This window comes from Schistocerca serialis, chromosome 4, assembly GCF_023864345.2.
Source record: "Schistocerca serialis cubense isolate TAMUIC-IGC-003099 chromosome 4, iqSchSeri2.2, whole genome shotgun sequence".
Lineage (NCBI taxonomy): Eukaryota > Metazoa > Arthropoda > Insecta > Orthoptera > Acrididae > Schistocerca > Schistocerca serialis.
The window spans coordinates 561,623,142-561,649,405 of record NC_064641.1 but is presented as its reverse complement, the minus strand read 5'-3'; the positions used below and the strand labels follow the sequence as shown (position 1 = coordinate 561,649,405).

Below are 26,264 nucleotides of genomic sequence, written 5' to 3'. Positions count from 1 at the left end.
GAAAACACAACACCCAGTCCCCAAGGGGAAAAAATTTCCGACCCAGCTGGGAATCGAATCCATGCTGTCGAATGGCACTCTGCCGCGCTTACCACTCAGCTGTGGAGGCAGACATTATTAAGTATTAACATTACCAGTTGAGAAACTTTAATAGAACTTTAAATCGAATGGTGGTAGAAATGTCATATTTACAAAATTAATACATAATATATTCTCTGCTTCATGGTGTCAAAAGCATGTGCTGAACATTTTTCTTGTGAAATTGCTTCTTTTCCTCGTCATGGAAGTTACAATTTGCGTCATTCCTAAAGCAGTTGATTAACAAGAGCCCATTGTAATATCCCTATATGCGTGTTTGAAACAGCCTAAATATAAGTCACAATTGTACTGTCCGTTATTAAAGCTGAAAAGTGTACGAAATCGTGTCAGAAGTTTCTCAACTAGACAAAGTAAACAGAGACTTCTTACTACCACTCTAAAATGTTTTGGTGGTCTTAACACGCTTTCTCACGGTTTGTAGGTTACAGAGCATTATAAGAAGACGACTTCATCAACTTTACTTTGTTTTAGTAATAAAGATAAACTTTATTGTAAAACTGTGATGACCTCTCTGTATCACTTGCACGTATCACGTACGTCGTCCTTGAGCAGAAAACTGCAAAATCGATTGACCTACCTGGATGCTATTGCAGACGACGCGACTCTGCTATCTCGACTTTTAATTCTATCTGCAATAAGATCGGAGACCACGAAATAGTCTCTCCAGCTGAACTAGTGATGTAACTTTAACGTCTCTGTGTTCTGTGGCAATGGAAATACGTAACCTAGGGGAGAGAAAAATGGAGAAGTATAAGCACGTAACTAGAAAAGCAATCGCTTGGAGACTTATATGGAGCGAATCTCGAAACTTTAGTCCCGATAGGGAACACACGGAGAATTTTACGGTCAAATTTATTGCCGTATTTGCTATGTTTGGCTCCAGGTAAGATAGCTAAAGCTGTCAAAATTTGTCAGAGATACTGAGGCAACAAAATGTAAGTTATTATCAGATGAGACATAGCCTCTTTTCCACAAGAGTATTATTGCTCTTCCTGTAGATTTTTATTGACTTAAGCATTTTGAGAGCTATCTTGTTACCAGTTTTAATATTCAGAATTATTTATTTGACCATAACGTATTTATTGAAATTATTTGTAACTGTTCTCGTTGCTATGTGCATTGTTCTTCATAATTCAAATTATTTACATTAATTACTTAAAGAAAGTGTTTTTTCGTTACTGACATTCATCTGCGTGATATACTAAAAAGCAATTCTGTTTAAAGTTCCTGCAGTATGATATTAGTGCAATACGAGATTGTCGAAAGTAGTTTCGCAAAGATTGATCTTCAATGAGGCATCCACTCACATGTATTATACGAAAGACATCATAGGGAAGTAATATGAGGTACCCGCCTTGATGAACCTGTAACGCTACAGCCTATATACACCTGGATGTGATCATCACATCTTTACACTGGAGATTTACAAACTCGCATCTGAGGAGCACATCGTATTCTATAACTGTCTGTCTCCGTTATTTAATACCAGCACTATCTTTATAAAGTTTCTAATCTACGGTTAAGAATATTTTATTTCAACATTTTACGTTTAACGAACGTTAGATCTAGAGACGAATATGGAAAAATGTGCGTTTTCCCAGTAGCTCTAAGAACGAGTGCACTTTTGTTTGTTACTTCTTGTGCAGTTGATTTGGTTACGAAATATTCTTCTTCGTTGCTTCCTTGTTTTGAATGTGTGCATCTCCATCTAAGATTTCACGAAAAGAGACACGATACGCGAGAATTCTCGATTACTTTAGTGAAGTTAAATTACAATCAACTGCGGAAGTAAGATTGCTTCAAGACCGGTGCACCAAATAGGGAACAACTGATTGCTAACCAGGTTAGCTTCCGTTGCCTTGTCTGCGGTCCTCCTCAAGACTGTGCCGCAAGGCGCTTACACACAACCCATCGCGAACTTGCGAGCTACTAGACCTACGTACACCGCCTGAAAAAACTGTGGAGCACCCAGAGGACGTGGGCGAATGCCAGTGTAAAATTGTTCAAATGGCTCTGAGCACTATGCGACTTAACTTCTGAGATCATCAGTCCCCTAGAACTTAGAACTACTTAAACCTAACTAACCTAAGGACTTCACACACATCCATGCCCGAGGTAGGATTCGAACCTGCGACCGTAGCGGTCGCGTGGTTCCAGACTGAAGCGCCTTGAACCGCACGGCCACTCCTGCCGGCGATGCCAGTGTAACTTCGTACACATATAAACTACTGGCAGGTAATTACAAGACTAGAGCTGAGCTACTCTGTAACAGAATGGCCATCAGAGTACTAGTCTTGTTCCTGTTTAGTGTTTTTACCAGGTGTGGCAGTGTATACACGGGCACAAACAGCGTAAGATGAGAAGTGGTGAGTCTGAAGAACATGGAGATAGTGCATGGTCACACAACGTGATCAGTCTGAAGAACATGGTCATAGTATACAGCGTTATCAGCACTTGACAGAGTTTGTTTCCATTTGGTTGGCTGCTCGTATTTGTGGGGCTTTAGGATGTGAGAGTGGCCTGATGACAGATTATTTGGGAACGTAAGGGCAGGAATACTCATTGTCACGGTTCCAGTATTGTCCACCAAGCACATCATAACTGTTGCATATCGGCCGTAGGCCGACTACATTACAGGTCCAGCACGTCTTCTTCACCTTGTAGTTAGCTTACGCTAAGCCCGCAGGCGTGGTTTTTCAGCAGACTATATACAGATAGTGCAACTACGATACTGTTGCACTTAGCGTCTCTTGGCTGTTACTGGAAAGCCGCGCGGGACTAGCCGAGCGTTCTAAGGCGCTGCAGTCATGGACTGTGCGGCTGGTCCCGGCGGAGGTTCGAGTCCTCCCTCGGGCATGGGTACGTGTGTTTGTCCTTAGGATAATTTAGGTTAAGTAGTGTGTAAGCTTAGGGACTGATAACCTTAGCAGTTAAGTCCCATAAGATTTCACACACATTTGATCTTTTTTTTTTTTTTTGTTACTGGAAACACGCGTGACGCTACAGTAAACAAGTACCGTGGTGACTAAGGAAAAGTATCGCAATGTGCCGGCCGTTGTGACCGGGCGGCTCTAGGCGCTTCAGTCTGAAACCACGCGACCGCTACGGTCGCCGGTTCGAATCCTGCCTCGGGCACTGATGTGTGTGATGTACTTAGGTGAGTTAGGTTTAAGTAGTTCTAAGTCTAGAGGACTGATGACCTCAGATGTTAAGTCCCGTAGTGCTCAGAGCCATTTGAACCATTTTTATGGCACTGTGAATGACATCGACACAGTTGTGCATATACTATCAAGTGTTTCAGCGTATCCTAACGAAATGTCACGATAAAAACTCACGATAGGCCGACCGAAGCTCCCTCACTCCCAGATGCAATAATACTGTGGTCGACTAATATGCTAGATACGATACTGTGTTCAAGTAGCCTGTTGACACACCGTTCGTTACATGCTCCACCAGGCGACATCGACCATTCTTTCGAGCAGCCTGCACATCAGGAAACTGGCGGCGCTGATATCAAGGAAACAAGCACCGACTGCACGGTACATGATTGTCGATTTACTTCCGCTTTCGGGATACTTAAGGCGAAATGCACCTTCCAGCAGAAGGTCACGACCATCCAGGTTGGTGCCACAGTTCCACACATTCTTCGTTATTAATCGATTCAGCAGAATTGTGCGCCTCTTGCACGACTGGGTGCGGGGACCAGGTTTGTTGTGAGGCTGCTTCTTCGCCGCGGCACGAAGAGGACGTCCATCATTATGTAACCTCCGGACGCTTCACCCGACAAAATCACTCAGACTACCGACTTCGTGCCATATGCAAGAATGGCATATACCTGCTCCAAGTCCAGGAAATGCTCGCCCGTACCAGCGTACAGCAGGGGGATTCAATTTTTGTCTCAGTTCTGGCCAGGAGCCGGCTACACCTTGTACCTCATCAATCGGAACTCACACCGAAACTAGCCTGGACGCTCCGCTCTAAACCGCACCGATTTCACACGGCCTCACGTTAACGATCTTTCAGATGTTATCAGAAATAAATTATTTGTGAATTTGTGCCTTGAATAAAGTGTTCTTTACTTCAACCTGGGGATCATCATTTACTACTGTATGCATCAGCAAGAACGGAATAAAACAATAACCCTTTCATATCAGCACCTACCATTGGAGAACGATTAATGAATCACTTACAACATTATGTTTCATCCTTCTCTATTGGTCTGAGACTACCAGCAACCGAACTAGGGATTTACCATCCCACGCGTAGACTGGCGTAAACACCAAAACACACAAACGGATGCGTTTGGAGTAGTGCCGTCGTGACTGGGAAGCTTGGACTGCTGTTGAATGGCGTCGCATTGTGTTTAGCGACGAATCCCGGGTCTCTATCATCCCAGAAAACCATCTTCAGCGAGTATGAGCACAAGTCCCTTTCTTCTGATGTGTTGGAGAGGCACACAGTGTTATCCCCGTGTCATGGTGAGAGGAGCCATCGGAAATGACTTCAGGTCACGGCTGATAGCGCTTGAAGGAACTCTGACGGTGCAACACACAGATATCCTGCGTCCTCCTGTGTTACATGTTATACGAAATGATCCTTGTGCATTTTTCAACAGGACAATGCTCGTTCACACGTGGCAAATATGTCTATGAAGTGTCTGCGTGATATTCTATGAAATGTCTGAGCGATGTTGGGGTTCTTCTGTGGCCAGCAAGATCCCCAGACCTGACCCGCAATATTACATGTGTGTGACCAACAAGGATAACGAACTCTATGCCAGCGCCTTATCCAGGATGTTAAGGAACAGTTATAACAATTGTGAGGCAGCTCGCCTCAGGAGAGGTTACAAATTCTTCACGACACCATTCCCAATCGAATCAGTGCAGGCGTCCAGGCCAGAGAGGGTTCAGCTTCATACTGCCAAGTTGTTTCTAAACCTGACTTCATTTTGTAATCACTACAGTAACAACAGATACACTCTAGAACCATGAAGATTTATTTTGTTTTCTTCTCCCCCTCCGGGTGCTTCAGTTTTCTTGACAGGCAATGTCTCTCACATCCAGAGCTGTTGATGGGCCGGACCATAAGCCGTTAGTAGATCGAATGAATTTAGTAGTATCACGCCAATCTTTTCGAATTGACTCGTTAACGCTGTTTGCGCTTGTAAAAAGTCATATTACTTGAAGTCGACAGATGGTGCGATTATTAACGATTAGCAAACCTTAAACAAAAGTTACACGTAGTGAGTGGCAACTTGTATAGTAGTTAGTATTTGTCACACCCGTGTCGAATCTAGGTGCCACTTAAAGAACTGTCGATGGCATTCTGTGTGTCTAACGGAGCTTAAATTTGTAAGCGATTATTCGAACTAGATTTCGTGATTAAAGTGTTTTTGAGCTGTTGTTTCCTTAGTTACACAAAATATGGATGCACTCAGATGACGGGGGAAAGGAAGAAATATTACGGTTTAACAATCTGTCGACGTCATTAGAGACGGTCAATTTCGAATTGAGCGAGGACTGCACTGGAAATCCGATGTAGGTATTCTGATGGAAACAACGGGGCATTCGGCTCAAGTGGTAGGAAATACTGCATTAAAATTTTTGTCTGATAACATACTTGAATTTTTTTAATGACAAAAGAAATTTGTTTTGCATCATAAATATTTCTTTCAACATACGAGGGCCGTTCAGAAAGTAACCTCCGGTTGATTTAAAAAAATACACCAAGTTAAATAAAAATATTTTAATATACACATCTTACAACTACATCTTTGCACTATTTTTCTACATAGTCTCCATAGCGATTGAGGCACTTATCGTATCTCTTCACAAGCTTTGAAATTCCTTCTGCATAAAAATCACCCGCTTGTGCCTGGAGCCAGCCTGTGACCGCATCTTTGAGCTCTTCGTCGTCATCAAACCGCTGTGACCCGAGCCATTTCTTCAAATGCATGAAGAGGTGAAATCACTTGGCGCCAGGTCTGGGCTGTAAGGTGGATGGTTGATAACGTCCCACTTGAAGGACTCAAGAAGGGCCGTTGTTCTGCGAGCAGAGTGAGGACGGGCGTTATCGTGCAAAAAAACGATACCGGAAGTCAGCATACCACGGCGTTTGTTCTGTATAGCCCGTCGTAACTTTTTTATTGTTTCACAGTACACGTCTTGATTAAAGGTCGTACCACGTTCCATGAATTCAACCAACAACACCCCTTTGGCATCCCAAAACACCGTTGCCATCAGTTTTCTGGCAGAAAAATCTTGCGAGGCTTTTCTTGGTTTGGTAGGCGAATTTGAATGTGCCCACATCTTTGATTGTTCTTTTGTCTCAGGGTTCACGTACTTAATCCAGGTTTCGTCACCGGTCACGATTCTGTTTAACAATGGTTCTCCTTCGTCCTCATAACGTGACAGAAAGTCTAATGCAGAGGCCATTCTTTGAGTTTTGTGGTGGTCGGTAAGAATTTTGGGCACCCATCGTGCACAGAACTTATGGTAACCCAATCTTGCTGTCACTATCTCGTACAAGAGAGTCTTAGAAATCTGTGGAAAACCAGTAGACAACTCCGACATTGAGAAACGTCGATTTTCACGAACTTTTGCATCAACTGTCTGAACGAGTTCGTCAGTCACCAATGATGGTCTACCACTCCTCTCTTCATCATGAACGTTTTCTCGTCCACTTTTAAATAAACGTACCCATTCACGGACAACTCCTTCACTCATAACTCTTGGTCCGTACACGGCACAAAGCTCACGATGAATAGCTGCTGCAGAATATCCTTTGGCTGTAAAAAACCTTATGACAGTACGCACTTCACATTTGGCGGGGTTTTCTATTGCAGCACACATTTCAAACTGCCACAAAAACTAAACTAGCGCAGGTACGACGTTCACTCGACCACGGCTTGATGCCGACTGACCTGTTGAGTGCGTGAACGCACAGATGGCGTCGCTACTCCACCCACAACCCGCACTGTGACCAATCGGAGGTTACTTTCTGAACCGCCCTCGTATTTAGTAGCAGCAGATATAAAGTTTTTACTCTCAGCTCTGTGTGGTACTCGTTTGCCACTTCTCCATACTTCTTTAAAAGGTGTGGGAGTGGACGTCATGGCTCTTCTGATTGGTTTGATGTGGCCCGCCACTGATTCCTCTCGTGTGCCAGCCTGTACCTCAATGCCTCAACAGCACTTCAACAAACGTTCTCGATTATTTATTGAAAATACTCCAATCTCTGTTTCCTCCACAGCTCCCACAAGTACATGGACGTTACTTCTTGATGTCTTAACATACGTCCTATCATGCTGTCTCCGATCAATGTCCTCGCCTCACCCACATTCCTCATTTTACCATTCCACCTAATTTTTAACGGCCCTCTGTATCGTCACATGTCGAACGCTTCGGTTTTATGCTTTGCCGGTTTTCCCCCAGTCCATGCTTCACTATCATACGTTGATTATCCTACAAAAATATATTTTCATTTAACCGTGTGTGGAGGTCAGGAAGCTACAGTAATGATAAAGGTCCTAATGTGGGTAACTCGATAGTTGACGAACGTCTTAAAACCACAGTGGGAGTATTTGGCCGTCACCCATGAGCAGCTGAATTTTCCTGCTGTAAGATAATAGTTTTCTCTGATTACCTTGGACACATTATCTCACTTTGCAACCTGCGTTACAAGTACGTTAAGTGGATACCGTACGTATTTTTAAAATCTTCATGCGTCTCACCAAGAAAGCTGTTTTTTCGTTATTCCTTTTATATCTCATTTGTTTAGTATCCTAGTTGCACCCACATAATATAAAATGCGTCTTCAAAATACTCGTCATTCATTATTTGCCTGTCATTTATCTAGTACCCTAGCTGGACGCACACAATATCAAACTCCTCTTCATCATCGTTGCCCACCTATGGAACAAGCTACCCTGCATATTTCAGTGCCCTAATATAAGAAGATACTGAAACACTTACTTTCGTTATTTCTTAATCCCGTTCTAAGTTCTCCAAATTAACGGGCGTAGCCACTTATACCTGTCAGTTAACCAAACGCTCTCTTTTCTCTTCGAATTTCATTTCTAAGCCTATCACTTTATATTGTTTTGTTTATTTTATCATTGCATCACTTTTAGTTTTTACCTTACCTGAATTCCAGCATCTGTCCCTCTTTCCACTCTTCTAAGTCCATTGGTACCACAAGAACTGTATGAAACTACCATTCCATAAATTATGTCTGTTATTGTACTCTTCACGAAGTTGAGTCTCTTGCTTATGACGTGCTATTTGTGATTTACCATCAGGTACTGAATCCAGTCATATTATAATGAAAATGGTTTGCGATCTAGACAGAAAGTTTTCATACTACTTCTTATAGGCTCTATATTGCATACTAAATATGACACCTGCTGTAACGTCCGCCTCCTTAGTTGAATGCCGACACGGTAGCTCAGCGCGTTCGGTCAAAGGGTTAGCTGCCCTCTGTGTAATAAAAAACTGAGTGAACGGATCAACGGTGAACTTGACCGGATGTGATGGAACGTCCGCCCCGAAAAAATGCAGAAAACAATAACGAACAAAATGAGATTTAAGAAAAAGGTGGCAACGTGATTGCCTACCATGCAGCGGGCCTGGGTTCGATTCCCAGCCCGATTGGAGATTTTCTCCGCCCACAGACTAGGTGTTGTGTTGTCTTCATCGTCATCATCTCATCATCACCTACTCGCCGGTCGCCCATTGGGGGTCACCCGAAATAAAACTTGCAATCCGGTGGCCGAACTTCGACGAATGGGGCCTCCCGGCCATTAATGCCACACGATCATTTCATTTCTTTTACCTACTGTAACACATGAGTAGGTTGATAAAATATGCTTAACTAGATAAAAACGGGGTTTTATTGCCCCAAAGATACGAGAATAAATAAATGAATAAGTACTTTCTTTTTATTAAACTCACGAACGTGAACGTGACGGCCATCTGTCACGAGGTCATGAATATTTTCGTCTATATCTGAAGAACACACTTAAATCAAGCATTCAGAACATACCAGATATACTGGGCCCTCTGCAATAGTAGCTGATTTAGAGTGTCACTGAAATATTACTCTACACATTTAAATGTACAGGTTGACTAGGAAGAATACCTCATATTGTTACGTAGATATTCGTGGTCAAAAACAGAAAGAAAAATGCCATAAAGATATGTAATACGGGCCAGCAGTCAGTGGTGTAGTTAGTCTTCGTGTCAGCGTTCGTTGCTCATCTCTTATCGCTAGTGTCTGCCTCTGTATTTGCTCCTCTGCCAACGGCAATGACAAATCTCTCCGCACGTAACTTTTTGAGGCTCTGCTGCCGTCAAAACAAGAGTAGTAATTCCGTGAAGTGTACGCAACGTACGAAGTGTCTTAGTATTCCTCGAAGAGATGGTAGGCGTGGTGGTTTGCTACGGTTTGGTCAACTGTATTAATCCACAGATGTGTGCACTACTGCAGAATGATACACTCGAGGCCGCATTTCATCTGCAAAAAGGTTGAGCAGATTGTTCCAGCGACTTGCAGGCACGGGAACATTCACAACAAGGACAAGCGCCGCCGGTAAACTTCACACAGTTTGCACATAGGATGCGGAGGTACCAATGTTGCATTGAGTAGAAGACCACCTTCAAAAAAGCGTATGACGAACTGGTATCACTGGAGGCGTAAACCATGCTCATGCGTTATCATTTCTATCGTGTGCCAGCTCTCCGGTCATTACTCTGGTTAACAGTTCTGGCAGGTCATTCTAAGATGGTGTTTTGTATTTTCACGGTTCACAAATAGCATTTCATTTACAGATGAGGCGGGATTAATGCAGAATAAGAAATTACCATATTAATCCCGCGTTGGCACAGGAAAATCGTCGAAAGGTTATGCAAGCGAGGCATGGTGTTCGCTGTATTATCAACGTTGTGGATAGGAATTGTGGTATGACAGCTTTATGAGATGATAAATTTTAACAGACAAATTAACACGTGCTGTTTATCACCAATTTATGTGCGGCAAAGTGCGAACGCTATTATAAAGCGTTGTTATTCTTGCAGAAAGACAAAGGATGTAATTTATGTACGACAGAACACTGTTCCATTTAGCACGCCTCCTATGCCGGTACCTAAAACAACCATTTCAAGAGCAACGCAGGAGGTCCAGTCACATGATGTGCCCGTGCACGTGATGCTTATCCCTCAGAAATCTGGCTATGAAGACATCTCAAGGCATTGGGGTGTTTCACAGCCAATGACAATGTGTACACTTTACACAAACGAGTGTCGCATCAGGCCGACATGTAGAATTTGAGCTCAACACCATGGGAGAAAATTTTGTGGCTTTTAAGTCTAAACAAAGTAAATGTGAGTGATTATATAACTAACGCAGCATTGAAGTTCAATATTACAGTCTTTAATTTAAAAAAATGATTTTTTACATTTTTTATTCTTTATTTATTTTCTTTGTGTCATCAGTCTTCTGACGAGTTTGATGCGGCCTGCCACAAATTGCTCTCTTGTTCTGACTTCTTCGTCTCAGAGTAGCAATTGCAACCTATGTCAATTATCTGCGAATGTATTCCAATCTTTGTCTTCCCCTACAGTTTTTACCCTTTACAGCTCCCTCTAGTAGCATGAAAATTTAATCCCTGATGTCTTAACAGACGTCCTATCATTCTGTCCCTTCTTCTTTTCAATGTTTTCCATACATTCCGTCCGCAGCTCGTGGTGTTGTGGTAGCGTTCTCGCTTCCCGCGCACGGGGTCTCTGGTTCGATTTCCGGCGGGGTCAGGGATTTTCTTTGCCTCGTGATGACTGGGTGTTGTGTGTTCTTCATCATCATTTCATAATCATTGAAGCGCAAAGTCGCCGAAGTGGCGTCAACTAAAAAGAACTTGCAATACGGCGGCCGATCTCCACCGCATGGGGCCTCCCGGCCAACAATGCCATACGATCATTTCATTTCCATATATTCCTTTCGTCTATCATTCTGCGCAGAATCTCCTCATCCCTTACCTTGACAGTGCACCTAATTTTCAACGTTCTTCTGTAGCACCACATCTGTCCGGCCCCGGTAGCTGAGTGGTCAGCGTGACGGAATGTCAATCCTGAGGTCCCGGGTTCGATTCCCGGCTGGGTCGGAGATTTTCTCCGCTCAGGGACTGGGTGTTGTGTTGTTCTAATCATCATCATTTCATCCCCATCGACGCGCAGGTCGCCGAAGTGGCATCAACTCGAAAGACCTGCACGAGGCGAACGGTCTACCCGCCGAGAGGCCCTCGCCACACGACGTTTCAGCACCAAATCTCAAATGCCTCGATTCTCTTCAGCTTCTGTTTTCCACAGTCCATGTTTCATTACCATACAATGCTGTGCTCCAAACGTACAGCCTCAGAAATTTCTTCCGCAAACTAAGGCTTATATTTCATATTAGTAAAATTCTCTTGAGAAGAACACCGTTTTTTCCAGTGTTAGTCCGCTTTTGATATCCTCGCTCCGTCTGTCATGAGTTATTTTGCCACCCAGGTAGCAGAGTTCCGTAACTTCATCTACTTCATGACCATCAATCCTGATGCCAAGTTTCTCGCTCGTCTCATTTCTGCTACGTCTCATTGTTTTCTTATTTGCTCGATTTCCTCTCCAGCCATACTCTCTATTCATTAGACTATTCATTCCATTCAACAGATCCTGTAATGCTTCTGCACTTTCACTAAGATAGCAATGTTATCAGCGAATCTTATCAAAGATATCCTTTCAGCTTCACTTTCAATCCACTCTTGAACTTTACTTTTATTTCTGTGATTGCTTTTTCGATGTGTAGATTGAACAGTAGGGGCGAAAGAATACATTCCATTTTGCACCCTTTTTTAATCCGGCACTTCGTACTTGGTCTTCCATTCTTATTGTTCCCTCTTAGTTTTTGTACATATTGTCTATTAACCGTCTTTCCCTGTAGCTTACCCCTATTTTTCTAAGAGTTTAGAACGTATTATATTTGACACAGTCGAACGCTTTTTCCAGGTCGACAATCCTGTGAACGTGTCTTGATTTTTCTTTAGCTTTGCTTGCAAACTCAGAACTGCCTTTCTAGTGCCTTTACCTTTCCTAAAGCCAAACTGATCATCATCTTACACATTCGCAGTTTTTTTCCATTCTTCTGTACGTTATTCTTGTCAGCAGTTTGGATGCATGGGCTGATAACTCTTGCACTTGTCGGCTCTTGCAGTCTTCGGTATTGTGTGGATAGTGTTTCCCCGAAAGTCTGATGGTATATCTCCAGTATCATCCATTCTACGCACCAACGTGAACAGTCACTTTGTTGCTACTTTCCCGAACGTTTTTAGAAATTTCGATGGATTGTTATCTATCCTTTCTGCTTTATTTGATCGTAAGTCGTCCGAAGCTCTTTTAAATTCTGATTGTAATACTAAATTCCCTAACTCTTCCCTCGCGATTTCTATTTCTTCTTCTATAGAGTCAACAACAAGTCTTCCCTCTCATAGAGGCCTTCAGCGTACTCTTCCCACTTATCCGCTCACTCCTCTTCATTTAATAGTGGAATTCCCATTGCACTTTTAATGTTATCGCCCTTGCTTTTTATTTCATCAAAGGTTTTTCTGACTTTTGTGTATGTCATCCCAACAATCATTTCTTTTTTCTATTTCATCACTTTTTCATGCAACCATTTCGCCTTAGCTTCCCTGCACTTCCTATTTATTTCGTTCCTAAGTGACTTGTAATTGTTTATTCCAAAATTTCCCTGAACATCTGTATTCTCCTTTCTTTCGTAAATCAAATGAAGTATTGTTCTGTAACACATAATTTATTCGCATTTACCTTCCTTGTAACTTGTTTTTCTTTCCAACTTCTGTGATTTCCCTTTTTAGAGAAGTCCATTTCTCTTCAACTGAACTGCCTACTGAGCTATTAATTATTGCAGTATCTATAGCCTCAGAAAGCTTCAAGAGTTTCTCTTCATTCGTTAGTACTTCCGTATCCCAGTTCTTTGCTCATTGAGTCTTCCTGACTAGTGTTTTAAGATTTAACCTATTCTTCATCATTACTAAATTGTGATCTGAGTCTATAGCTGCTCCTAGGCTCGCCTTACAATCCAGTATCTGATTTCGCAATATCTGCTTGGCCATAATGTAATCTGACTGGACGCTTCCAGTACCCCCTCTATCCAAATATACCCGGCTTTTTCCGAGTATACCTCCTTCTCTTGAACAGAGTATTCTCTATTACTAGCCGAATTTCATTGCAGAACTCAGTGAGTCTTGCTCCTCTCTAATTCCCATTTCCAAGCCCACAGTCTCCATCCGACAATCTCCGTCCCATAAAATGGGTTCAAATGGCTCTCAGCACTAAGGGACTTAACGTCTGAGGTCATCAGTCACCTAGAACTTAGAACTACTTAAACCTAACTAACCTAAGGACATGACACACGTCCATGCGCGAGCCAGGATTCGAACCTGCGACCGTAGCAGTCGCACGGTTCCGGACTGAAGCGCCTATAACCGCTCGAACCGTGCCATACAACCACATTCCAATCCTCCATGACTATTAGGTTTTCATCCCTCTTTACGAACTGAATTACCCATTCAGTATCCTCACATACTTTCTCTCTCTTCATCTTCTGCTTACAGTGTCGACATGTATAGCTCGGCTATTGTTGTCAATTTTGGTTTGATGTCGATTCGCCGTCCGCGGTGGTCTCGCGGTTCTAGGCGCGCAGTCCGGAAACGTGCGACTGCTACGCTCGCAGGTTCGAATCCTGCCTCGGGCATGGATGTGTGTGATGTCCTTAGGTTAGTTAGGTTTAAGTAGTTCTAAGTTCTAGGGGACTAATGACCACAGCAGTTGAGTCCCATAGTGCTCAGAGCCATTTGAACCATTTTTTTGATGTCGATTCTTAGGGGAACAACCCTATCATGGAACTGTTCCCACCTTCCTATTCATAACGCATCCTACTTCTTTTACACCATTTTTCGCTGTAGATATTACACTACACTACACAGAAATTCTTGTCTTCCCTCTATTTAACTTAACTGATTCCCACTATATATAGATTGAGCCTTAGCATTTCCCTTTTCAGAATTTTTAACTTTCCTGTCATTGGAACGATGGGTATAGGACAGCCATAGTCGTATTCTACGCAGTATTTCAGCCGCTCTACTAATGTTGAAGCGCCTCTGCACAAGCTGCTTAATTAACTTTCGGGGTCGATTCCCACTTTCAAATTACTTAACAGCATCGCTTATGTTCTGGTGATCCTATGATTTCAAACTGAGTGGATGATGATCAGCTAGGTGCAGTGTATGGGAGCCACGGTAATATATCAACACCATATTACCACGTCTTAATAATATTTCAAATTTAAGTCTTTAACCGATACGATAAAGCGATCACCATGTATTTGTGTCATCGCCGTATATTTTCCCACGTACCATCCCCTTGTTGTCTGCTTGGAAGAGTAGTTGCGTGCCGGCCGCGGTGACCGAGCGGTTCTAGGCGTTTCAGTGCGTAACCGCGCGACTGCTACGGTCGCAGGTTCGAATCCTGCCTCGGCCATGGATGTGTGCGATGCCCTTAGGTTAGTTAGGTTTAAGTAGTACTAAGTTTTAGGGAACTGATGACCTCAGATGTTAAGTCCCCTAGTGCTCAGAGCCATTTGAACCATCTGTAGTTGCCGTATGTTCGAGTATCTAAATGTGTCTTCAGCCTTGGGCTATGTTTCTTTGAATGTAGGGTCAGCTTAGCCAACCTTTGTGTAAAGCTAATGGGAATTGTTCCGTGTCATCAGAGAGAGACCGGCGATCGATGGTCCGTCGCTTTGTTAAAGTTGGCACAGGTACAGCGTGCATATTGTCTACGTCTCTTTCTGGGCTGCAGCAGGACACTGGTGGGGCAGTGAACAGCTTAACTACCCTGGGATTTCTGAGAGAGGTAACATCTAGTTTTAGTCCTTACTGTTAATAATTTTGTATATGTGTAAGTTTAGGATACCAAGTCTCTAGTTCCTCTCTTGTTAGGTTTCAGATATTCTAGACTAGCTTGGAATACCTTGCAGATACTGTTGTGCTTTTGGACTATAACATGGTGATACGGGGGCATGGGGCCACGTGAATGTATGAGAGTGATTAATTTTCTGAATCAGTCGTGTAACGGGTTATGAGCACTGCGTATGTACTTAACAACCTAGTTGCCATATTTAAATCGCACTGTGTTTTGTGGAGATTTGAGTGAGATCATGCGTGGTTTGCATGACCGTTACCATTTGTTTGTTCGTGAGACTGTGCTCACGCCCTTCTGCATTCACTAATCAACTAGTATTCGCTTTTAAATAAATTCTTGTGCCTTATAGCTTGACTTGTGTTCTTCCATTGTCGTGATTTTGTGGTTAGTCCGTGTTTCTTCATAGTGGGTAGCCTCGTCACTACTAGTGATTTGCGATGGCTCGCAACTCGGGAAGAACTGTTCTCAGCATGTAGTTTCTGTTCATTGTTTCTTAATTGCAATTCCGCATACTTTTACTACAAATTTCGGTGTAATTTATTTTATCCAAATAACCGTCGAGCCTAGTTTCTTTCTGATCCACTTTACATTTTGTTTCTCTCTTGAATTGGTGGATAACTTCCTTCTGTGTGACGAATGGTTAGTCTGAATGTGTGCGTATGTGATCCATGTATTCCACAGTTCGACCAGTTCTCAAATAACTGCTTCAGACATGCATTATACCGTGTGTTATTCTAGTTGTTTATGTAGTGCTCAGTGGCAACGCTACACGGAAGATTGAAATTCTTAATAATATGCTAATTCGTGAGATTTTTGGAAAATCTTAATCCGAGGATAAACGCATAGATGAAGGTATTCTTGATGTTAATAACTCACCCGCAATTATCCAATTCCTATCAAGCCTCTTTGAGGCCGAATTAGATCACATGTGTGATTAGTTTTTAAAGCATTTTTGAAACTGATAATCCTTCAGAATTAATTAAGTATTTCTCAGTGTCTATGAAGATTTAATTACCTTCCTGAATTGTGACCTATTTAATAACCAACCCTCATCTACGATTTCGTTGAAGTACTCGTACAGTATAGTGTTAGGATTCGTTCAGGTGGAGTCCCTGTGAAATCTGTTAGAAAACGTAGCGATCCGCGTCAGAGACTGTATTTCCTACGCAGTCATCATACAAACAAGTTCACCTGTCTCCCCTGCAGGGAGAGTATAGTTAAATAAGTAACAGCTGAGCTTCAATGTTTATTCAGCTGAGCCAGGATCATACAGACTTGTTTCATAGTCACGATATGAGCTTGTTCGCACCAGGTCAGCTATTCACACTGACAACGCGATGACATCTGGAACAGCACGGAGTGTCAGTGCGTCGAACACTGTTGCAGATTCCTTTGGCGGCGCAACAAGTAGAGGCACGCCGTCAAGGGTGCGCCCAGCGACAAAACTGGACTAGGAGTGACACAACATTGTCCTTTCAGAGTCCCATTTCTGCGGACAGCATACAATGGACGTATGCACGTGTGTAGGCTCCGAGGAGAGCCAGCTTTGCCAGATTTGATGCGTCATCGTCAACCGGGGCCAAACACCTGGCATGATAGTAAGGGCACCATTGGGTACAAAACACGGATCAACAAGGGTTCGCATAACCGGTAATTCAGACATCAGGCGTTACATTTCTGCTGTGTTAAAGTGTCCGTGAAGTTGTCTTTCAACAAGATAATGCAAGATCGAGTGTTATCCACGCAGTCCACCTCGTTCTACAGATCTCTCACCCACTGGAAACACCTCGTCAAGGGTTGACATGGGACTAATGACTGGCATAACACCACTCACCAAACTATGCGATTGATGAGTGTGGCATAGAGTTGAAGCAGCTTGGAATGTCAAGCAGGATGAGTTCGACTGGATGCCCAGCCAAGTTAGTCAATGTTTCCCTCAGAGGTGACAGCTATGTACATTAACGTTCGCATACCAAATCACCTTAAATACTTTACGCAGAAACGGCCATAGGACCGCGCGACGTCGCAGTTTGGACTCTTCGTCAGCTTCCGTCTTCCGTTGTCTGTCTTCAGTTGTCTAAGACCCATAGTGACATCAAGGCTTGTCTTACTCCATCCATCCATCCCTTCCTAGGTATTCCCACTGGTGTGCTGTCTGACGAGATCCAGTCCATTGCTGTTTTGAGCCATCTCGTTTTTGCCATTCTTATTACATGTCCGGAATATTGAAGCCTCTGTCTTTTCATGACTCTGATGACGTTATATCCCTTGTTTAACTCTTCTATTTCTGTACTGTGGCGCCTTCTTCATTTGAATTTGTTGGATCACAGACTGATACGTATTCCTAAGAACCTATCAAATGTAAGCTGTCGGTTGAGGTCTTGCTTTCGAGTGCTCCAAGTTCGACAACTATACAGTACCACTGGCATTATTAATGTATTAGGTAGCCTTAATTTTTTTGAGATTTGTTTGTAGATTTTAATACTGGATTTAGAGAGTAATGGTTTTGCAGGCTGCCGTCTTATCTTAATCTTTCCTTCGGTTGTTGTTACTTCAGTAAAAACTGATACAGGATATGTGAACTCTTTCACAGATCGTGCTTGGTATAGTTCACTGTTAGATCTTGGGAGTTATGGAGGTTTCTTCCTAGGAAGGTAAGCAATTTCGACTTTACAACCACGTCAACTTCAGGTATATTGTGTGAATGACACCAGTACCACTCGTGAATGTGTAAGAGAAGGCACCGATATTCGTATCTGGTTACATAAATATCCGAAATTCATGAGATATGTGCTCTTAAGACATATGACATGTGTAACCTTGTGTTCTTGCTACCACACTGCATACGCACAAAAAGTAAAATTTCGAGTTTTACATCTTTCCAGATCGCAGTTTTAATGCTCATAGGTTTTATTATTCACATACAACTATCCTGAATCTTTTTCTTATTTTGTTAATATTATTATAACCACGTCACTTCTAACCCAACACCTCTTTAATGAGCTTAGCATATTCGATTCGTCTACCCCTTTATTTTAAGCACAGCCACACACACACCATCCCAGTCACCCACAGAACTCAGAAATATCAGTAAGCTTAGCCATCAACATGATACGTATGTGATGTATATTCATCATCAATATCTAAGAGTGAACCTATTTACCTACCAAGAAATGTAGAGGAAATGTTATTCTGAAACCTAGTTTTATAGACTTTCTAATCAACATAGATTAATACAGTAACAATAAAAATATCGAGATCAATATACAATTTTTAAAAACACGAGTAATGACCAAAGAAAATCTCTTGTCCAACGCAAAATCTTCGAATATCAGTCTCCCTCTCTGGTTTTTTTATATCCCGTAAAGCAAGTGGATGTTGTAACGTGTACAAAGTGTATGTAGTGTTGTGTGATCAACAAACTAGCATTCATAAACAATAGCTTCTAATATTATTTGTGCACTTGGAGTATGCTATGGATTCAAGAAAGTGTTAGTAATGACATAATGGCGACCCTATGATCTTAAGATGTAAATAACTCCATATACCTCGCCACATTTAGTGCTTATTTGTTTCGATCTTTCTCTATCGTTACACACACACACACACACACACACACACACACACACACACACACATACACACACACAACGACCCGTACGTTGCTGTGAACGGTGATGAGTCGCTACAGCACTTGAAATCTAATTAGTGGGAAAAATTCTACAGTAACTAAAAGTGCTGCAGTACTTTCAGAAACCTTTAAGCATCCAATCTGTTCTTCACTGAATATACAGTTGTTCACGGAAATAATAGTCACACCGAAATGTCCCATAAAGGCGGTTCCCTGTTTGTTTGAAGTAGCGATAAACAGTTTTTTCCGCAACAGGCCGTAGCTGCCTAAGGAACTCAACAAAAACGCTTGTACTTTGGTGTGAACTGGACGTGACAGGCAATATGTCTAGTCGGTTCATACGGCAACAGCTCAATCGACTAGGGAACGTTGCCGGTAGGTACGTAATGAAATTACAGCCGACAGGGAGACGTGTTAGCGTCAAACGGCGCGAGCCGCCTAACCCTTTATCCCGTATTAGAGAGCAGTATGTGTGTGTGAAGCTCTGACGCACTTGAAGTTGCGTGTGCGCGCGAACTCCCATCGATGTGACCAGCTGCTTCCCGGCCTTAGTACCACGGAATAACCTCCGTGACACTAATGGGAGCTGTAGAGGGTAAAAACTGTAGGGAAAGATAGAGACTGGAATACAATGAGCAAATAATTGAAGACACAATGTGCAAGTTGATACTTTCACATGAAGAGGTTAGTGCAGAAAGAAATTCTTGGCGGGCTGATCAAATCAGTTAGAAGACTGATGACTTCAACATCAATAAATAAAATAAAAATTGCTGTCTAACATCACTCTGTGAACTAACGCACAACATAAAATGGTCAATCAAAACACCTTCTGACTTCTAAATTTCCAGTTGTTATATTATTTTAGCAACCAGTTTCAGCGCTACATTAAGCCATCTTCAAGCCCCCTGACCAACGTTTAGGGAGAATCCCACCACTCGTCTAGTCAAAACAGCGGCCAGTGACTAGTATCCGTAGATTTTTTATTGACACAGCAATCGCTTCGATCATCACTCACCAAGTCAACAAATGACTGCTCAAATAAAATAACAACTGGAAATTTAGACGGCTGAAGGTGTTTTGATTCGACGTTTTATACTGAACAGCCGAGGTCATACAACCGTCTGTATAAAGATGGACTTGCATAAATCTCAATAGTATACCGTCGATAGCGATGTCAGGCTATTTTGCAGCTTTGGGATGATATCCTGAGTGGTATATAGAGTGATGCATTTAGTGACCTACTAAAACATTTATGAAGCAGTTGTTTATGTGTAGAACGATCGACTTTATGAATTTGCAGTTGCAATTGGAAAGGGAATTAAAATTCAGGGAGAAACAATACAGTCATTAAGGTTTGCTGATGACATTCTATGTTTGTCATAAATGGCAAATGAACTGAATGGAGTGGATAGTTCCTTGAGATAAAGTAGCAGTGAGAGTTTATAAAATGTAGAGAGGCTGTAGAAAGAAAATCGTTTGTGAAGAAGCAGAATACTTTAACATCTAATATAAAAATTTACATGTTAGGAACTCTTTTGTGGGAATATTTGTTTCGACCGTAGCCTTGTACGGAAGTCAAACATGGACCACCGCCAGCACAGACAAGAAGAGGATAGAGGTTCAAATGGCTCTGAGCACTATGGGACTTAACATCTGAGGTCATCAGTCCCATAGAACTTAGAACTACTTAAACCTAACTAACCTAAGGACATCACACATCCATGCACGAGGCAGGATTCGAACCTGCGACCATAGCGGTCGCGCGGTGAGAGTAGATGCTTTTCAGTTGGTTGCTACAGAAGAATGCTGAAGACTGGATAAGAATAGCGGGTAATTAATGAAGAGGCACTACATATAACTGTGGAGAAAAGAAATTTATGGCTCAAATAGAATAAATGACCCAATCAGTTAATAAAATTTGTTTGGACTACACTGAAGCTATAACCACTGCAATAATTATTTTCACTAAAGGTAGTTCAGTTAAAAAGGGATGGACATCAATAAAAAAGGGCAATCACAGAAATTGGATAGACAGGCATAGGCACGAGGAAGGTTACTACGGAGAAGCTTTGGATGACAGGACAAATAATCAACGAAAGAAGGAAGTGCAAAAATGATAAAGGAAATTCAGGAATACAGAAATATGTCAGCAATGAAATGAATAGGAAGTGCAGAGAAGTCAATCCTAAATGACTGCAGGAAAAATGTGAAGAATTAGACAACAAAACGGACGACGGAAGGAGTGATTCAGCATACAAGAAAATCAAACTTGGTCAAAATTATAATCCAGGACGTCAGCATTAAAGCTACAAAGGGATTTCCATTGTTAAGAGAGGATAGGTGGAAAGATTACACTGAAGGCCTGTACAAGGGAGAGGAATTATCTGATGACGTGATAGAAGGAGAAGTTAGAGTCGGAATGGAAGACATAGTAGGTTCAATATTAGAGTTAGCATTTAGAAGAGCTTTAGAAAACTTGAGATTAAATAAGGCAGGAGGTATGGATTACATTCCATCGGAATTTGTAAAATCATTGGGGGAAGTGACAACAAAAGGAAAGTTAACGTTGGTGTGTAGATTGTGTGAGACTAGGGATGTACAATGAGACATCAACACAAGGGGAGACAAGTAAGAAAACTGTAGCACAATCAGCTTAACGGCTCATACATGAAAGCTACTGACAAGAATAATATGCAGAATAACAGAAAAAAAGTGAGAATCTTTTAGATGATCACCAGAAGCGCTTTCGAAAACGCAAGAACAGCAGGGAAACAATTCTGGTGCTGGGCCTGATAAAGGAAACAAGACTTAAGAAAAGTCAAGACACTTTGATAGGTTTTGGCGACCTAACAAAAGCGTTCGACAATTTGAAATAGTGCGAGTTACTCGAAATTCTGAGAAAAATACGAGTAAGCTTTAAAAAAAGACGGACAATACACAGTATGTAGAAGAATCAAGAATGGAAGACCACGAATGAAGTGCATGAATTAAGAAGGGTGCATGGCAGGTTCAAAATGGTTCAAATGTCTCTGAGCACTATGGGACTTAACATCTGAGGTCATCAGTCCCCCAGAACTTAGAACGACTTAAACCCAACTAACCTAAGGACATCACACTCATCCATGCCGGAGGCAGAATTCGAGCCTGCGACCGTAGCGGTCGCGCGGTTCCGGACTGAAGCTCCTAGAACCGCTCGGCCACAGCGGCCAGCTTGCATGACAGAGATACAGTCCTTTATTGTTCAGTCTGTGCAACGAAGAAGCAATGATGGAAACAAGAGAAACGTTCAACAGAGGGAATAAAATTCAGGGTAAAAGGATATGTTTGATAAGATTTACTGGTGACATTGATACCCTCAGAATTATAGGACGTGCTGAATGGAATGAACAGTCTAATGCGAATGGATAATGGAACGGGAGTAAACCGAAGAAAGACGGAAGTAATGAGGAGTAGCCAAAATGAGGTTATTGATAAATTTAACATCAAAGAAGAAGACGAAATGGACATTTAGCAAATCTGCTACCTCTGAAGCAAAATCTCACATGACGAACATAGCAAGGTGGATATAAAAAGCATAACGGCACAGGCAAAAATTAGATTCCTGGCCAAGGGTAGCCTGAGTGTCAAACATCGGCCTTAACCTCTAGAAGCAATGTCTGAAAATGCACGCTTGGAACATAGCATTACATGATAGTGGATCAAGGACTGTGGAAAAACCGTAAGAGAAAGAGAGAAAGAGAATCGAAGCGACTGAGGCGTTGTGCTGTAGAAGGATGCAGAAAATTAGGTGAACTGGTGAGGAATGGGCCTGCAGGGTCGGTGAACAAAGGAACATATGGAAAACACTGACAAGAAGAGAAGACAGTATGATAGTATACATGTTAAAACATCATCAGGGAATCATTCCTATGGTAATAGAAGGTGTTGTAGAAGGTAGAAACTGTCGGAGGAGACGGAGATTGGAATACATCCAATGAATAATCGATGACGTGGTGTGCAAGTGCTACTCTAAGATGAAGAGGAAAAAAGAAAAAAAAAGGAAAAAAACAGAAGCCAGAAGCATTAAGTAATCGTTTCTTTGATAATGGCTGGATATATTGGTGGTAAAAATTTTAGACCAAGACTTGATTACTGTAAGCAGGTTCTAATAGTAGTAGGTTACTATAGATATGCGGAGATGAAGAGTCTCGCTCATGACAGACTAGCGCGGAGAGCTGCACCAGACCAGTCGCTCGACTGCAGAACACAACAACAGGGTTCCACGTATGCTTTCCAAACATTATTACCCGAAGTTCCGTCACAGGGGATGTGGGAATATCACCCCTAGGGCCCCAGAATCAATGGAGGAATCTGAATTACCGTTTCACAAGGAATATAAACGGATATTCATAAAGATCAGAAAATAACTGCACAGAAACTACAAGACATAATGAAAATAGGCACACATCATTCGAGAAACCCTCTCTACAAGTTTCTTAACTCATACTACACGTGATGAATATGGGCTCTGTTCGTCGCGTGGCAAACATTCGTGGAAGTCACTGTCGAATTGCCTGGAAGGCGTGGAAGCAGTACGCTTTGGAAATATGTTGTTCGAATTGCCTATATGCAGGCGCGAACGAATTCCATGGGGCAAAACCGAGCGGGTAATTTTTTTCACACGTGCTGACACTCCTGCTCATTAGGAAAGACGCTCTATCCACTGACTCCTATCACTTTTCTATCTGTTTATTAGTTTTCTCACAGTCATCTTCAGAAAACTTGGATGATACTTATGGATACTGTGAAATGAATCAAATACACATGCCCACGAACTGAAATGAAATGTGAAGTTAGTTCTTTACATATACACTCCTGGAAATGGAAAAAAGAACACATTGACACCGGTGTGTCAGACCCACCATACTTGCTCCGGACACTGCGAGAGGGCTGTACAAGCAATGATCACACGCACGGCACAGCGGACACACCAGGAACCGCGGTGTTGGCCGTCGAATGGCGCTAGCTGCGCAGCATTTGTGCACCGCCGCCGTCAGTGTCAGCCAGTTTGCCGTGGCATACGGAGCTCCATCGCAGTCTTTAACACTGGTAGCATGCCGCGACAGCGTGGACGTGAACCGTATGTGCAGTTGACGGACTTTGAGCGAGGGCGTATAGTGGGCATACGGGAGGCCGGGTGGACGTACCACCGAATTGCTCAACACGTGGGGCGTGAGGTCTCCACAGTACATCGATGTTGTCGCCAGTGGTCGGCGGAAGGTGCACGTGCCCGTCGACCTGGGACCGGACCGCAGCGACGCACGGATGCACGCCAAGACCGTAGGATCCTACGCAGTGCCGTAGGGGACTGCACCGCCACTTCAGAGCAAATTAGGTACACTGTTGCTCCTGGGGTATCGGCGAGGACCATTCGCAACCGTCTCCATGAAGCTGGGCTACGGTCCCGCACACCGTTAGGCCGTCTTCCGCTCACGCCCCAACATCGTGCAGCCCGCCTCCAGTGGTGTCGCGACAGGCGTGAATGGAGGGACGAATGGAGACGTGTCGTCTTCAGCGATGAGAGTCGCTTCTGCCTTGGTGCCAGTGATGGTCGTATGCGTGTTTGGCGCCGTGCAGGTGAGCGCCACAATCAGGACTGCATACGACCGAGGCACACAGGGCCAACACCCGGCATCATGGTGTGGGGAGCGATCTCCTACACTGGCCGTACACCACTGGTGATCGTCGAGGGGACACTGAATAGTGCACGGTACATCCAAACCGTCATCGAACCCATCGTTCTACCATTCCTAGACCGGCAAGGGAACTTGCTGTTCCAACAGGACAATGCACGTCCGCATGTATCCCGTGCCACCCAACGTGCTCTAGAAGGTGTAAGTCAACTACCCTGGCCAGCAAGATCTCCGGATCTGTCCCCCATTGAGCATGTTTGGGACTGGATGAAGCGTCGTCTCACGCGGTCTGCACGTCCAGCACGAACGCTGGTCCAACTGAGGCGCCAGGTGGAAATGGCATGGCAAGCCGTTCCACAGGACTACATCCAGCATCTCTACGATCGTCTCCATGGGAGAATAGCAGCCTGCATTGCTGCGAAAGGTGGATATACACTGTACTAGTGCCGACATTGTGCATGCTCTGTTGCCTGTGTCTATGTGCCTGTGGTTCTGTCAGTGTGATCATGTGATGTATCTGACCCCAGGAATGTGTCAATGAATTCACGGTGTTCTTATTTCAATTTCCAGGAGTGTATATACCTAATGGCAGGGTATCTTATGATACGCCTCAGACTCAATGTAACGAAGTGGTGCTATCTCCACATTTCCCATGCCAAAATCTGTGGTAGTACTTTTCTAAAATCATGGATCAACATCCATTCTGTTCCAAGGCTTAGACATTTTCCTATCAGACAGGATGATAATCTCACCCAGGAATTCTCCAACTGAGCGGACCAGACTTTTGCTCGACGGGACCTTCTTCCCCTAGGCGACTGCCTTCACTACGGCTCTCAGAACTGCGCCTTCCCTGAAGGTAGACGGCTACAAAGGTTACTTCATCAATTCAATAAAACAACTAAGCAATATAACCTTGAAATCTTATCTGAAACATTAAAGAGTATGGCAGTATCACAAACACATGTAAGATGTAAATTAGAAGTCTCAAACAAACAATGAGCTTCAATTAACTAGGGACTGTTTTCACCAGCTGTAAAGAATTGAAATGAAAGCGGAAAAAAAGTGACAAAGGCAGCACCGGTAGCCGGATCCCTGCAAAGTATTGTATGAAAAAACAAATTTATGACAACTGATGGGAAAATAAAAATATACGAAACAATGCTGCGTCTGTTATGACATAGGCAGCAGAAATTAGAGCTGAAATGAAGAAGGTAGAACAAAAGTTAATGGCAGTGGAAATGAAGGTACTAAAATAGATCCAAGGAGTAACCACGTGGGACCAGAGGACAAGTGTATGGATAATGGATCAGTGGGAATTACAAGATACAAATAAATGGGTGAAGACAACAAAAATAAATTGAAAGGACTCTAGGGAAAGGATAGATTCCACAAGACCAGTTAAAATTTGTAAAAATGAATGTCTGGCCGGACGACCACCCCAGAGATGGGACAACAGCGGTCCTGTACATCCACGGAATGCTGCCGACAATCACGAGTCACTCAGAACTGAAAGTTTTCTCTGCCATCCCAATGGTTAACGCGATTGTTGGGTGTAAGCAGAAAATTCGGGTTTGCATCCCAGTCTTTCAGGGATTTTCAATTGTTTCTATGTATTCAGCGCATTATGTATGTACGATATCTAAGCAATTTGCTCTGACGTCATTATATAAACATTGACTTCAATACCATCAATCGATTTATTTCATTTCACTACATTTATCCATTTCAGTCATTATGATAGTGCTTTCGTCATACAAACAGTACGATCATTGAAGTATTAGCATTACTGATTAATTGGGACTTTATGGGAGGAATGCTTGTACTAATTAAGAA

The 26,264-nt window shown here is 42.8% G+C and overlaps 1 protein-coding gene across 1 annotated transcript in view; it reads right to left on the bottom strand.

The window, feature by feature from the left end:
- The window catches only part of LOC126474609 (5-hydroxytryptamine receptor-like), a 191,516-nt gene that overhangs the window by 84,758 nt on the left and 80,494 nt on the right, over window positions 1-26,264 (bottom strand). The gene's annotated exons all lie outside the window — the stretch shown is intronic.